We start from the raw sequence: 16,482 nt of genomic DNA on the forward strand, positions 1-16,482 counted from the left end.
GGGCCGGATCTGATTGTTCCTTCATTCATCTCATCCAGTCGCCGTTCCGTCGCGACTAGCCAAAAGTAGCAGAAAAGCGACGCAAATCAAGTAAAATTAAATCTAATCTAATCTAGGCTAATATTGACGTGGGGAATTGGAAACACTGACACCGGCTGGCGAGAGCGGGGAGACTGGAGATGACCGGCCAGCGCTTGCGCAATTCGTGGCTCACTAGCTGCGTGCGCGGCCATCCAGCCAGAAAGTATGTGACCTTGAGGACTTGAGGTAGTGTGCGTTGCGAAAGCAGATCAGTTGTGATGTGACAAGCAAGGTGATAGTCTGTAGGAATATTTTGTGTGCATGCGGCAGTGCTAATCACGAAATGGTCATCTAGAAAACTCACTGTGGCAGAACTCCTTGCTTTGATCCGGTAAGTACGTACATCGTGTTCAGTTTATTGACCGCTTGCCTAGATGGTACGGGGCGGGATAATAGCATAGGATTGTCTTGATCGGGAAGATGATTTGTTTCTTTTGTGCAAGGAATGTGATTTGTGCATTATTATTTATCCACTCCGCTGCAGTCAGTTTTGCAAACAAGCAGAGATAACTGTTTTAAACAATAATTTTACGTGCTAAAATTATATATCTCTCTCCTTATTTAAAACCAAAATGTCAGTTTAAGAAATAACGTACACTTGTATGAACACAGTAAAAGAATATCATGTTTATGAACTTTTACATCGAGTAATCGAGAAAGAAATTCACCTTGCATGCATAAAAATATCCACTACGCCTGAAACGACAATGATAGCCAGGGTGCTCACATTTTCCGTGAATGTGAAGCTGAATTTTTTTTAAAAGTTCGCCAGTCAAATGCTGTTTTAAATATTTAAAGGGCCTGCCTGCTTGTCCTTTTGCTTAGTCAACATACTTTCTTATGAACTTGGTGAGACGTGCGTAGAATTTTGTGTAACAATCATTCTAAAATACAAATTTAAGCTTGGTGCACAGACTCGGAATAATATTATAGCTACGTATATTCTTTTTAAGGGTCCGTTTAGTGTGTAATTTACTCTTGTAACTTGCAAAAGTATTAGGTATATTATGTGTGGGCGATATTATATTTAATTAAAGTTAACATGAGTATTCTTGCTACGATTCTGAGTGTACTCTCTCGATTTTTCGTAGAAATCGAAATATTTCTGTATATTAACGTAAGCTTTGTTTCAACTTATGGAACCTTCGAATTACCGCGAATTACCGAGAATGTTGATTCGAAATCTTTCTATGACGTAACATCTTGCAATGCAGTGGTCTAACCTAACAAAGACCGAATGCATCCGTTCGAAAGTTATGCTTTCGTCTTTTAAAATCGAAGTATTTTGATGTTTTACGGAATGTAAGCTTTGTTTTAACCGTCGGAAAGTTCAAATTACGGAGGCAGTTCGTATCAGAAATCGGCAATCTGGGCAGTGATCATAAGTCATCCATACATTCCCAACATCCTTCCAAATTTTTCGCAACCCTTCTTTTATTTCTTTCACAAAGCAAAGACTCAATTTGTTGTTGTTGTAAGAGCGGCCCTCGAGGCCGAAACGCCCGCTCTAATAAAGACTATTATTATTATTATTATTATTATTATTATTATTTGGTGCATTATTTACTTTTCCACCCCCGTCCCCCTAGATGACAAATCTAGATAAACAATGTCATTATATCCCGTCCCCTTCCAAATAGTGTGAATCACCAAATCTTAACTGTAAAACATAATAAAAATCAATTCGCGTCAGTACATTGTAATTTTAGGGTGAAGGAACGAATCGGCAAATGTACAATGTGAAAGTAGTGCTTGAACACATACGAGTTATTTTATTATAAAGAGAATCGAACAGTGTTTACAGTATACAGCTTGTTTTTTGCCATTCACTTTATACAGAAATTGGGAAGAAATAGTTGGCAAATTACTGTTTTAGTGTTATTTGAAATCGCGGTTTAAATTATTTTCACATCATTTTAATTGGAGACAAAATAAAAGGCAGAGGTACTTGAAAAAAATGAGATCTACAGTAAATAAACAAAACTAGGTTGCAGTGAAAGGAAAAATGAATATCACCTTAAACTTTTTTAGTCATAAAAATTATGTAATCACATCCGTCACAGTAATTTGCGTTACTTGTTATGAAGGACTAATAATTGTGGGAACAGAATTACAACTTTCCGGGAAATTGCCTTGCCCCCCCCCCCCCCCTCCGCATGGGAAAATTCCTGCAGACGTCCATGGTAGCTAAATTACTACTGTACTAAAATAAAACACATAGTTAAACGCCGAAATATAATAGGGGTCAGTGTCGTGCCCAGGATTTTCGAAAGTGGGTTACATGCACTTGTTGTAGGAGTCAGTCCTCATTTTGCCATTCTTTCCTGCCTTTGATGTTCTTTTTTAGGAATACTGGGCCAAAGGGGGGGGGGTTATGACCCCCACCACCATCTTCTGAGCACGCCACTGATAGGGGTTATATTAAATTTTCAGCCAGGAGCGTGTTTAAGGCGAATACAATTAAATTGTTGGGGAATGGATATTGATGGGATAGGCTATATGGAATTATTCTTGTCAACTTCATAGGCGGATTAAATATTTCTTCAAGAGAAAGGTTTGGGGGCCTAAATTTGGGAGGGGAGAGGCTTTCGCACACCATATTTGTTAATGATTGATTGTTAGTTTTGTACATCGGCTCCAGGGTGATCCCTTAATTTTTAGCTGTCAAGGGTGATCGCCTGTATAGACATAGGCCGATCGCCACGTACTGTTGTCGATCTCCGTGGCCAGCACAGCGTGCAACGACTCCAGGGGTCTTGGGTTCGAATCCAGACTGAGCATGGGTGTTCTTTGTGAGTGTCCGGTGTCCCTTCAAAATTAGTCAAAACTGACAGAAAAAGCGAAGTAAAATTATAAAAAGCCACGTACTGTTAAGTTGATTGGTGACTTATTATTGGTTTTCGTGTAGGATCTTTCAGCAATGGCATGCCCAAGGTGAGTTGGTGGATCATAACTCCCCTTTAGCCCGGTATTACTATAAAAATTACGTTAATATGGAAAGAATGGCAAAATGAGGACTGAGTACCAAACAAGTATACGTAACCCTGCCTTTTCGAAAGTCCTGGACACGCCACTGTCCCTCAGTACAATTCATTCCAGGTAGACCTGAAGGAAACATTTTCAATTTTTATTATAAAATCAGTTTGACGAGAACTTTCGTCAATAAAAGAGTAGCGTAGCAGTAGCAGTTACAATATTTTTTTTCCTGTTCAATTTCCAATTAGATTGCATTGTGAGGATAAATCATTTAATTTTACATCTCTAAAAAGTGCTGAGTGCCTTTTTGTAGGTGCAAGGACGTGTTCTTGATACGTAACCAGAATTTACACGGCGTTCGATTATCGTAAATGCCACCTGTTTGAGGAAGCCGTCGTTTCCGGGTGCGATTGGTGGTCACAAACCGCCTGGAAGTTGATTTCCGTCCACGAGCACAAGGAACAATGCCCAACAACACGAATTTCCGCATGCCATGGGTAAAATAGGAGAAATATCGGTCACAGATCTGTTTTTCCTTCTGGTGTGTTAGTAATAAGCCTACTATAAATCCTCAAATACAGATAGTATTTTTTGTTTCTTGTAATTAGACCATAGCCGTAACTAGAACTTTATATTTGGGTGTGCACAAAGAAAAAAAATGAGGTATTGTACCTTTTTAATAGCATATTTTACAACACAATCACTTGGCTCTTTAACTGCACTGATGTTTGTAAAGGAATATAAATTCACTAAATGACAGTGTTGAAAATTTCTGAATATATGTAGTAGAAAAAATCAAATTGCATAGAAATTACACACACACAAAATGTTCATAAATGTTACAAACAAATACATCAAAATACACGTCATCTATAACAAGAGACGTCTGTCAAAAGGTACAATGTTCTTAAACTCATCAATAACTTCATTTACATCAATAGACTAAGCTTTTTCCTGTTCCACAAATAGCAAGAGGAGGGCTTCCAATCTATCCTGCTTCTGAGTTGCTCTTAATTTAGTTTTAACTTGGGAAAGCTTGGAGAAAGCGCTCTCTCACACGTGCAGCTTGTGACAGGTATAGAAGAAAAGCGCTCCAGTAGAGAGTAGAATGCAGTAAATATCTTCTTTCTCCAATGACATCAAAAAATCGAAAATCTATAGACACCCGTTTCATCAGCGATAATGCACACGTTTGTACCAAGTAATGACATTTTCAACTTTTTACAAACTGCCTCTTATTTTCTCTCTTATTGAAATCTGTCTTTAATTCTCTTTGATAAAGCAGCCCATTAGGGTGTGCCTAGGCATACCCGGCACACCCCGTAGCTACGCCTATGAATTAGACCCTGTAACCCAGGGGCCGACCTCTGTGCCGGAGTGGTTAGCACAGCGGGTCCCGGGCTCTCATAATATCACTGATCGTCGCGATCAACCAAAAGTAACAGAAACGCGACGTTAAATAATCTAATCCAATTACTCAAAGTATCGGCAGGTGTTTATCCGGAATTTTCAGTCAAGGTGGAGGGGTGCAATGGTAAATTTAGAGCCAAAATGACCCTAAATTGGGCTACTGTGGGAAAATTTCGGGGCTTTTGGGGGGATAAATCATTGAGTATCGGAACAGTCGCTTTCTCGTTGTATCAAGTCTCGGATATACGTATAGTAGTTGGACAACAAACAACGCATTGCAAGGAATCGAGAATTTCAGGTTCTAATTTAGGTGTCCCATTTTCATTGCTCGTGACTGTACCTGACTCAGTGGTAAAGTGGTCAGGTGCTACGAAACCAGAGGTCTCGCTTATCCCGATTAAAGTTTGGAAGTATTATTGTTTGTCTCGATTTATCCTCATTATCGTAATTAATCTACTTATTTTGATGAAGGTGATGTGATCCGCACTATACCGCGTTTGTTACAACCTGTCCCGGTTCCCGCGCTAGCTGGTCGCTGGCTTTTCTCCGTGCTGGGGAAAGTCAAAGCCAGGCAGCCAATTAAAATACGCAACGTCGCAACAGCGTCTACGTAAGCGCTTCTCTTCTGGCTTCCATTCGCTCCTCGCTGCCGAGCAGACGATTTTTTCCTCGTTTCTCGTTGGCACCGAAACTGTCGAGCGATCGCTAGCGCGGGAAACGGGATAGGTTATAACAAACGCGGTATAGGGATGGCCAAATCCGGATATCGGATATTCTGATATCCGGATGTCCTATATTCGGATTATCCGAACTATCCGGGTATTCTAATCCGAAATGTCCGGATATTCGAACGTGTGCATTATCCGAAAATTTTTATCGTTTATCCGTTTTATGGACTGTCCACGTATCCTTTTATTCGTAATTTTCGAATTACCTGTAAGGGTTTTCTACAGATCCTTCATGAAATATGTTCTATCGGAATTAACCGGGTGTTCGGATTACCAGTTGCGTCGGAAAAATATATCTGATAATTTGAAATCCGCATATCCGTTAGCCGGATTTTGTGGCCATCCCTAATCCGCGCCATGCTCCGACGGCTTTAGCCCCAATGGGTTGATCCCTCAATTCCAAGTACTGTACACACCGATTAGAAGCAGCGTGATCGACAGGGCCGCTTTGAGCAGAGGCATTTTTCGCAGAATTACGCGCGTGAGATCACTCACTCCGGGAATCGAACCCGGGTCTCCCGTTGTCTGTCAGACGTCCTACTGATTGCACCACTGCGGCTCACGTTCACACTTAATTGCTGTAGTTATGAATATCTGCATGTATGAGAAAACTGATGGGTGGTATTCTGAAATAGGAATGAATGCATGAAAGTGTAAAGATCCCCTTGAGAACTTAAAAGCAGGTTGTTAAAGGTCCAGGAATTTTAAATAAATTCAATTCCGGTCCAGGAGAGAAAATCAGCTAGCGTAAATGGGTTCTGGACCGTAAAAACCCTTTTTATCTGTAAAGTATTTCAATTCGGTCCAGGAACCTTTTTTTCCGGATGAATTAAAATTCGATCCAAGTTCCGTATTGAAATGAAACAATACGCAACTTGGGACCGAATTTTAATTCTGCAAGAAAATATTCCGGTCCTGTTGCAGAATCAAACCAATACAATTTATGGATTTCGGGACCTTCAACACCCCTGGTTAAGGTTATAAAGAAGCCTGCACAGTACATACACAACACATTGAAAAATACAGTGTATAAAAAGTCCTCTATTCTCAAATAGCTAAAAACATTTGTTAAAACTCCGTCATGATCTCCCGACATGGATAAAATGGAGAAAGTAATGTTATTAATTAAGAAAAAAAAATGGTTACAGCCGGATTGCGCACACTTTTCCGGTTTTATCAGTGGTATCTGCTAAGCCGTTGACAAGCTGTCACAATGTACAGGATTGCGCACAAAAAAGTGAGGCGATGTTGTCAGATGTAAAATGTTCTCAAACCGTTCTCACTTCTTGTTTGTGTGTGTGTGTTTGTGTGTGGACTTCCACGTGTTTTTGCTGGAAGGGTAGCATTAGATAGGCCTAGAGGATGAACCTGATTGGTGGACTAGAATGTAATGGTCGTTGTATCTCCGTATTTATACCGAAGGTCACGAGCTTCGACTGACAGAAGTGTTTGTTGTGCATTACCCTAACCTAACCTAACTTTTGAGTTTGAGTAAATTGGTATGAAAATTGTATCTTGAAAACATCATTAGTAACTTACTGATTTATGTAAATTGGTATGAAAATTGTATCTTGACTTGCTACATTTACAGGTCAAGTTATACTTTTCATTTAATCCTTAAGAGATTTTCTATTTTATTTCTAATTTCTCTCTTGTCTAAAGAAAAAAAGCAGTTTTTCGCACAGACTATCAAAGTGGCAACGTTCGATCAAAATCTGTGCGCAATTCTGGATCTAAAGTGTGCGCAATTCTGGATCTAAAGTGTGCGCAAATCTGGATCTAAAGTTTGCGCAATTCGGTTGCGACGGAAAAAAATTACACCGGCCAGGTGAAATGAATATTATACTTCATCTTCAAATCGGCAGACTTGAAATTAGTCCATTTCCCTTAGTCCAGTAAGGCCAGCGTGAAAACAAGCACAGTTGTTCACATTTCCCCCTCCCATAGGATACGTATCTCTTACAGCCACTTTCTAGAAAGTAAGTTTTCGATTGTGACAACTATGTGGGACGCTTGTCGCGATGCGTAATTGTTTTCCTGAGTCCGTCACCCACGCGGCAACCAGGGCTATCATCCATTACCTCATTCGGCCGAGGTCGTAGGCCTGCTTAAATTTTTTTACGCTGGCGCAAGACTTGAAGCTCGGCGAAGCCAAGCAACTGTGTGCAAATAGCAACCGCCAGCAAACAGAACGAAAGGAAAAACTCGTTCATCCTGAGAAAGACATTCAACTTTACGCTGTCTTGCTGTCGTCCTTGTTACATATGCCACTAGTTGTTGCTTTCGTGTGAGAATTTCAAATTGAATGTCTTGTTCGTTGGTGCTTGAATCACGCAATCGCTTCGCAGATGTTTTGAACAGCTTGCGATATGGGTTAGGAATGGATGGTTCTCTGAGGTGTTATATCTATAATTCTCTGTGATCTGGCCCGGTAAGAAGTATAATAACTAACGTGATAATGCCACGTTAGGATGGCCTGAAGAATAACAGTATTAATTTTTAATAGTTTCATGGAATTAAATCCATTAACTTGCATTTAATTATTGGAAAGCTTTATTTGTAAAACAGATACCCTGCAATTGCAGTTTCATGCAAATGTATGAAGATGATGACTTGCTACATCAAACGAAAATTCCCGGACAGACAAATACGATTGAATTCACCTTGGCCCATTAAAATAAATGGGCATTATCAACTTGTAGAGTGGGATGCAAAAGTATTAGCAGGCAAAATTTTTATCTCCATGTTTATTCACTTTGTTTCCCGCAATGCAATGTTCAAGAATGAAAATAAACCTTCACCAAAATCAGTGCCGGATCTACAAATCTATCTTGCCCCCCCCCCGCAAAATCTTACCAAAGGCCCCCTCTACTCCCACCTTTATATATATATATATTTATATATATATATATATATATATATATACACACACACACACACACACATACAACACATGCACACACACAAACAACAAACTGACACATGGATACATACACATATATAATGTACGAGTGTGGGTGTAATTCTTGATCTCATGTTGACAAAGTCACATATAAGGGCCTCGAGGGTGATTCAAAAGTGCCCCTATAGAGAAAAGTAAACGAGTTATGCTGGGTACAATTGCATGATGGAAACAGGTTAGACTTAGGGGGAACCACATTGGTGTGTTCCAAGCGGAAGTCCGCCATATTGAATTGATCTCAATTTTTTTAAAATTGGAAGTGGGTGATGTATTCGTATATATGACATTGTTTTCTCACACCTGGAAAACGATACATTTGTTAAAATCGGGGCCTCCCCGATGTCGCAGTCTTGCCCTCATCGCCTTGTAATGAAGGGGGTCCCGGGTTCGATACCCGGTGGAGGCACATAGTGGTTCGGATTGAAGTCCCAATTAGCCACTGTACAAAAAGTGGATTTAAAACACCAAATCAATCAATCAACTAATTTGTTACAATCATGCAGTCGTAACTTTTTCCTGATTAAAGATAGGCTGAAGAAACCTTCACCACTGCATTTCTCGTGAAATTCTAGCATTATTTGATTCTTGTCTAACTGCCACTTCTGGCTTTGTCCCGCATAAAGCTGCCCTAGGGCCCACCCAGCCTCAGATCAAATTGTGCCCGTGTGTGGGTAAAGGCGGCCGCAGCGTGGTTCTGATTACATCACTTCCAAGATAGCCGACATCGAAATTATGTGGGGCCCACATACCCTAAATAGGCTTTCATGGCACGATGCACAGGGAACTTGAACTTTACCTTTACCTGTATACATTGTATTCGTTTCTGTACTCCTGAGTAACAAAGTTTATTCTTCACATACGCATACACAAACCCTCTATTATGCCAATGGCTGAGGGCCCCCTAAAGGCTTACTTGTCTCCGCCCCCCCCCCCCCCCACTGCGGGGTTTTGCGGCTTGTAGATCCGGCACTGACTAAAAGCATGATCTATTCTGCACCAGCATCAGGACAAATTTCATAAGAATGAATGAAAATAGTGTACAATTTGCATGGTAATACTTACGCATTCCACTGTATGTAGATTACACAATGCACTTACTTGTCGAAGTACGGCCTCGCATATTGTATTTTCTTTGTTAGGCATGTTAAGTGTGATGGAGTTAGAAAAAAGACAAGTGTTTTTTACGTTTGATGCTGTTCGTAATTTTTCTCTCATCAATAATAATTTGATGGAGTGAGATTATTTTCGTAACAGCTCTGGACGTTCTGCGCTTGCACCTTGGGAGCGAGTCACAACTCCCGACGCCTCCAATCAAGAAGTGAAACGCTGACGTCATTTCTACTCTGCGCCTATAGCTTACTCTATTGCTCACGCTGTCCACTGCTCGTAGGCTCGCTGGCTAGACACGCGCAGTCAGCTGGAGATGTTCCGAATGCACTCGGACTCTAGTAACAGTCGTGAAACCGACTTGCCGCGCTGTAAGTAGCAGTAGACGTATCTGACGGACCGTTGAGTTGTGTAACAAACATGCTGCTGTTGTCCATGGCCATATCCCCAGCGCCTAGGTTTTGTATAAACGCATCCTCCAAGTACGTATTTACGGGGGGATCCAGAGGGTCCGGACACCCTCTCTAAAGACTCACCAAGTCCAAAATTCATGTTCATGCACTAATAATAAAGTTATTAGTATTATTAATATACCTAGTTAAATATTATTATAATAATTTTCCTAATCTATTGATTACAAACGTTATTATTCTTATTACTTTATTCTTATTCTCATTCTTGGGGCCTCCCCGATGGCGTAGTGGCAACGTCGTCGCCTTTTTATCAAGGGGTCCCGAGTTCGATACCCGATGGAGACATATAGTGGTTCACATCTCACTTTAAATTGTTAAAATTGTAGGTTCAGTCCCGATTAGCCTTACTGTGTATAAAGTGGACTTAAAAAACAAAATCAGATCAAAAATTAAATTATTCTTATTACTGCAAGTGGGAGAATTGTTTTGGAACCCTCCCCCCTCCTTGAAATTTAATTCGAGATACGTGCCTGCTATCCTCCATCCTTCCCTTTAAAAAATCCGCCCATGTGCTAAGTTTAATTGCCTTCTCAACGCCGCTTTCAGTTTCGAATGATTGTTTCCTTCGTAAAGGGAGAAACAAGAACTTCGCCTTGATTTTTATGAAGAAGTGTGTGGCCTGTTTAACCCGCCTACATAATCGGGAAGTTTTATGGCGGTGCTTACCCTACTTTCGCTAGCCCCCAGCCTGGCCGAAAAAGTGTTACGGCACATTTGGATATCTTCTATCGCGGTGGGTGCTGCAATTAGTTTGTGCTTCAAGATGGCTGCGGGGCGCGCGGATGGTGGCACTTTCCAGATACCAGCAATAAAAGTAATACCAGTTGTCTGTCTAATGGCCTTAAAATTACCTAACCGTTGCATTATTCTATTTGAATCAATCTTTCGCAACTGTTGAATAGAAGCGTAAACGAAGAGTTTGTCTACTAGTCAGGGCCGGTGCTAGTCATTTCGAACGCCCTCCCCCCGGTCATTACGCAACAATGGGAAATTGAAAATAAATTTATTCCTAAGTAAAATATCAAACTATAAAATAATGAGGTTTGCTACGCTATTTCAATACTATTAAGCACAAAATTAAGCACTAATTTTATTTTATTATATTTTATGAAAACTCACTCTCTCTCTTAAAAATAAAATGTAACAAATATTAGGAAAGAAATGAAGCCTTGACTTCATACGTTTACCGTTGTAGGTCTGTGATATATGATTGGATTTTTAAAAGAAATAGGTACGTACATGTAATATTCCATGATCTTCCTCGTGGGTGATCCAAGGTCTGAATTCTTTCCTGCGTTGTCCCCGCATGAAGCGCGTCTGGGGTTCACCCAGCCTCAAATTAATGGGTACCTGGGGGGCAACCCTGGGAGGTAAAGGCGGCCGGAGAATAGTGCTGATCCAAAATGGCCGAGATCGAGAATGTGTGTTGCCCTACCCCCACATCCCCTAAATGTGCCTTCATGACATGGTGCTATATGCACAGGGAACTTTACCTTTACATATAATATTATTTTTCGTATAGGTCTAATGCAATTTTGCATAAAATGTAAACAAGCGCGTTTCAGACATGATTGAGATATGATTGACCGAAGATAGTATTTTTATTAGCCTTAATTTTTTTTTTTTAAAAAAAAAACAACTTTGTTGTTCGCCACTCGCCACTTGCTACATCATTGCCATCTGCCAAACCATACATGAAGTGCATATCTGTTCGTTCCTGATTGGTGTACATGGTCTCAACAAGGCCCACTCAGCATGTACCACTCATCAAATAGCTGGTTGTGTTACAGGAAACCACCTGTGGAAGATAGACAAATTCCAGTGAGCACATGTTATGACAGCCTATAACTCGGAAACCAAACATTTCCGGACCTATGTTCATATAAACTTTTTTCATTGTTAACATGTAAGGAACACACTCCTGAAGTTATGCCACCTATTTCTGGGACACCCTGTATATAGAAGATTATAACTTTCAAGTTTTCAATAGGCTTATTTTTTTCTTCTCTTCATACCATGCGAGAGACCCGGGTTCGATCCCCGGCGGAGGAGAACCTGAACTTTTTCAACCTGTTCAAGCTGCTTCGGCGCCCACCCAGCGTCGTATAAAGTGGGTACCTGAAGGAAACTGTGGGGTAAAGGCGGTCAGGGACGTGGTGCTGATCACATCACCCCCAGTTCGGCTGAGATCTAGAAAGTGTGGGGTCCTAACCCCACACCCCCTATATGCCTTCATGGCGTGGTGCAAAGCACAGGGGAGCACTTTACCTTTTTTTTACCTTTACCTTCAAATTTTGCCACCCTCAAAATTTTCCACTCTGGGCGGTGGCATGGTTCGCCACCCCCCCCCCCCTTTCCGCCGGCCCTGCTACTAATAGAATAGATGTTTTAGGGAACGAAAATTTGCCAACCTTTTTGAATAATTGAGTGGGGATGGGGTAGGAGGTACACCCAACAGCGAAAGAAACATTAGGCGAATTTTCCACCACCATTTTCATTCGATCTGTATTACACAATGTGATGACAATCACAACATAAGGAACATAAATTATTAGATATTTTAGTGTGTTTTAATGATTCCATAACATCGTTTTTTTCTTGTACAAACAACTTTTGCTTATTTGTGTACAACCTGGCTGTGTTTATATATTTTTTTGTTTCTTGCAATTTAATTTTTTATTTAAAATTTGACACTGTATTTAAATGGTGGCCAAAATCTGGGATAATCAAATCTCACATGAGACCTGAAAAAGTAAGTATTAAAAACGTACAAAATAAGATATACTGTGAAATACCTACATAAACTTCCATTTTGGTATCGTTCGAGTGTGACTAAATATTGCTTTTTTATGCCGTGGAACTTGGAGAAGAGTCCTGAAATGAAATTGTTTCATATCAAGAAAGTTTCGTAATTTTGGCTGTTCAGAAACCATGGTTTAAAATATAACTTCGAGGATCATAAATCTCAGGTTACTCTCATTTGCGTACTCCTTTAATGGGATTGCATTACGAGAATGTTCATGAATAAACATAGTGGAGCTTAATTTCTGTTTTACAATGTAGTTTTCGAAGGATATACCACGCGTATAGTAGTGTATGTATTTATCAACTAACGTCAAACACCAACTTTTAACCTTCGACAGAACAGAGGGTAACATACTCAATGGTTAACAAAATACTTGTATTAAATAGAATCAGAATTTTGCAAATAACACCGCAGCGCTTTAGTCTACTCAATATTCAAGGTGTAAAATATATTGTGACAAACTTTCCTTGAACACATTTACTTGTGCATAGTTTGCTCAAGAATATTTTTTACTTGATGAAAATACCATTAAGGCACATGTTATGTTGATTAAGAAATTATAACATGTTAATATACAATCACACTGAAGTATATTGTGTATTAAATACATCAAGAAGACTCAGTCATAAATAAGTTACAACATGCTAAACAATGCAGTCTAAACCGTACAAATAACAAATTAATATTTACATGTCTATTAATCAAATTTCCATAAGATACGCGATAACAGAAATTATAACATTTGAAGAATATCTCGTCGAATGTTGAATCCTATGTTTTCATTTGTAACAGATTCTGGTGACATTACTTTAAGTAATCTTCCTTCATTTTTAGCATCTAAGTTTGCACAAAGTTCACTATAATCACTTTAATATACTTTGAAATTGAATGAAGCTTGTTGTTAGAGTTAATAAGTTTAAAATATTGGTAACAGTAGTATAAGTCGGAGACGGATTTCTTAAAATTTACAGGAGAAAAGACGAGAAAGTACTTACGGAATTGTGTTCTTGAGGACTTTCTGAAGCCGGAGATATTTTTTTATATAATTGTGCTACGTATTTTGCCTGTAAATAAGGTCAATCATGCATCTCCCTTGTGCGATAGCTCGTGCCGCCATTACCGTCGACTACATGAATCAAATGTTCCGTGCGTTTGGTTATGTAACCCCCTCACAGTGTAGCAACCACGCGGAAGTTTGACAAGATGATGTGTGAGCGGGTTTTTTTTTTCCAATAAAAGGTAAGACTCTAGTTTACATCCTTTTCCTAAGGAATACATGTCATATATCGTTGGAAAGCTTATTTTATAAGGAATTCGACAACGTAAATCCCAAAGCGAGCAAAAATTTCATATCGAGAAAAACCGATGTTGTCCGGATATGCGCAATTGAACGTACTGAGGTATTTTTTAGATGCTGAAGCACATATTTAGGGCTGAAATGAGTGCTAATGGAACCTAACCTAACAGGCCTAACCTAACCTCGTAGGCATACCTCGACCCCGTGAATGGATAGTGGGGCTATCGTGAACAGAAAGTGTAAAAAGAAAAAGGTACTTACCCAAAGAGATGCCGGGTGCCACACCACGATCGCGCACCGCGAATGCAAAGAAGCAATCACCATGCAGATAAGGACATAAAGAAGAGTCTAGCCTCAATTTTCGCTTAAAAACCTTTTGTGAATAGTTTGAGCGGCATTTATCGGTTCATAAGTTTGGAAACACTGCACATCAGCTGACGATATTGCATATCAGCTGACGATAGACAACGTGAGTCAAGATTTGCCCGCCGAATTAGCAACGACCAATAAATGATTATAATGTTAAAAGTAACGTGTTTTTCTTGGAAAAAAAGTTATGGCCAGCTTGAAAAATCTTCCGCTATGCATATGAGGTAAGTAGCAATGATTTTTATTTGAAAACAACAGAGTTTTATGTGTCTCCGGCTTATACTACTGTTACCAAAATATTAGTAAACTTATGCTTATCTCAATAAGTAAGTATCCATTCGTCCTATTTTCCTTATGTGACCGCTTCAAGTAACGTCTTTTAAATTTTATATCGTTTTCACCCTGACTTACTTTTGCAGGTAATAATTCATTATTAATGCACTTTGAACCTTACACTTTTAGTATCAGGTACTTTTTGTCATAGTTATCCAGTTCTAAACCCGATGAAATCAGCATAAAAATAGATTCATATTATCTCAATTCACATTCGTCCATTTTTTTCTTATAGCTGACAGTGTTACCAAAACCTTCCAATTATACCCATTTCACAGACTATCGAATCGGAAAGTATTCACTACTGAGAACAAACATATTTATACATATTTGTTGTTAAATAGTGCTTGTAATACAAAGATTGCACAATAAATTACAATATTAGATATACTTTTGTGTTTCATTATACCTTACCTTTTTTTTTTTATTATTTAAAATGTTAAGTTTAAAAGTTTATATTTTGTGGGAAAAAGGGATTTTCTTTTACGAGATATTTTTTCTCTCTATTGGAGGGTTTTCCCTCTATACAAGATTGCAATAATTATTTTCTACACGTAAATGGGATTACTGTTTAAGGCGCTTCTAACATTAAATTGCGCCTTTCTATACAGTTTTGGCTTTGAAACTACTTAATATTGCATGAAAATGATCATGAATCATATGAAATTTGTGTACGTATACAACTGAGCACAAAAACCGGGTAAAAAATTATTAGTGCTTTTCTGTTACTATTGATTTTACCGCAAGTACCATGCTTTTACCGCAAGTACCATGCTGAATGAAGAAAACCAAAAAATTACGTTATCTATCTGGAATATTTAAATCAGCTGAAGTTCAGAAGTGTACTCCCAGTCAATACACTCTATTTAGCCTAAAGGACCTAATTACGAAATTTCTGAAGTATAATAATGCCTTGCATATTATAGTAAAAATATTTGAAGTATACATATATTTATATATATACATTTATAATGGTTGATGAACCACAACCGTTATAAATACTTTACGCAGACGTCGGTCAGGGATATTCAACGATACTATTACATGATTTACATGTAAGGACTCTTGGTTCTGAAGAATAGGTGTATTAAAATTTCGACAGATTTTGTTATTTTTCACGAGTGCGTTAAATTTCGTCGACTTGTGTTCGGAAAAAGTTGGCAGGTGAACGAACCATACTTCCAATTGATCCATGGTTGATTTGCTTATTTTATTTGACTTTTCTGCCATTTTTGGCTAATCACGGAGACGAGGATGAGTAATAATAATATGATGAAATTGATGAAGGGACACTCACAAAGAACACCCATGCCGAGATTCGAACCCGGGACCCCATCCATCTAGAAATATATTCCCAGGGATTGCAGTCCGAACCAATGTATCAGAACTAATAATATAAAGGTTAAATTTAAATTGTTATAATTAAATTTAAATTATATTATAATAAAATTAAAATATTTTGTATATTAATTAATATTATATTGTAATTACATGAATAGGTAAAAATACTGAATAAGAATAAATATTCATTATACGTGTAATTAAGGTCCTGGCAAGGAAATTAATATTAAAAAGATAAAGAATTTAATTTATTGAATAACAGAAAAGGATGGATTGATTGATTGGATTGATTTGGTGTTTTTAAGTCCACTTTATGCACAGTAAGGCTAATCGGGACTGGACCTACAGTTTAAAGTGGAATCCGAACCACTATGTGCCTCCACTGGGTATCGAACTCGGGACCCCTTGATTACAATGCAACGACGCTACAGAAAAGGATGTTAGAACTAGCTGACAAAAAGAAGTTCCTGATTAATATGCTATCCATTTTATAATAAATAGTAGTATGCATATATTTTCTTTGGTACTGTCATTCAAAAACCGTACGATCTCAATCTAATCTTGCCTGTTGGTCAATTCGGCGGATCCGCGATTATAGA

The 16,482-nt window shown here is 38.8% G+C and overlaps 1 protein-coding gene across 1 annotated transcript in view; it reads left to right on the forward strand.

Annotated features, from left to right (window-relative positions):
* The first annotated feature begins 267 nt into the window (after window positions 1-267).
* The window catches only part of LOC145993963 (methionine-R-sulfoxide reductase B1-like), a 91,832-nt gene continuing 75,617 nt past the window's right edge, over window positions 268-16,482 (forward strand). The window contains exon 1 of the mRNA XM_083129965.1: window positions 268-412. The gene's annotated coding sequence lies outside the window, so the exon portion shown is untranslated. The remainder of the gene's footprint in view (window positions 413-16,482) is intronic.

Source organism: Lepisma saccharinum, chromosome 10, assembly GCF_977018435.1.
Source record: "Lepisma saccharinum chromosome 10, izLepSacc3.1, whole genome shotgun sequence".
NCBI lineage: Eukaryota > Metazoa > Arthropoda > Insecta > Zygentoma > Lepismatidae > Lepisma > Lepisma saccharinum.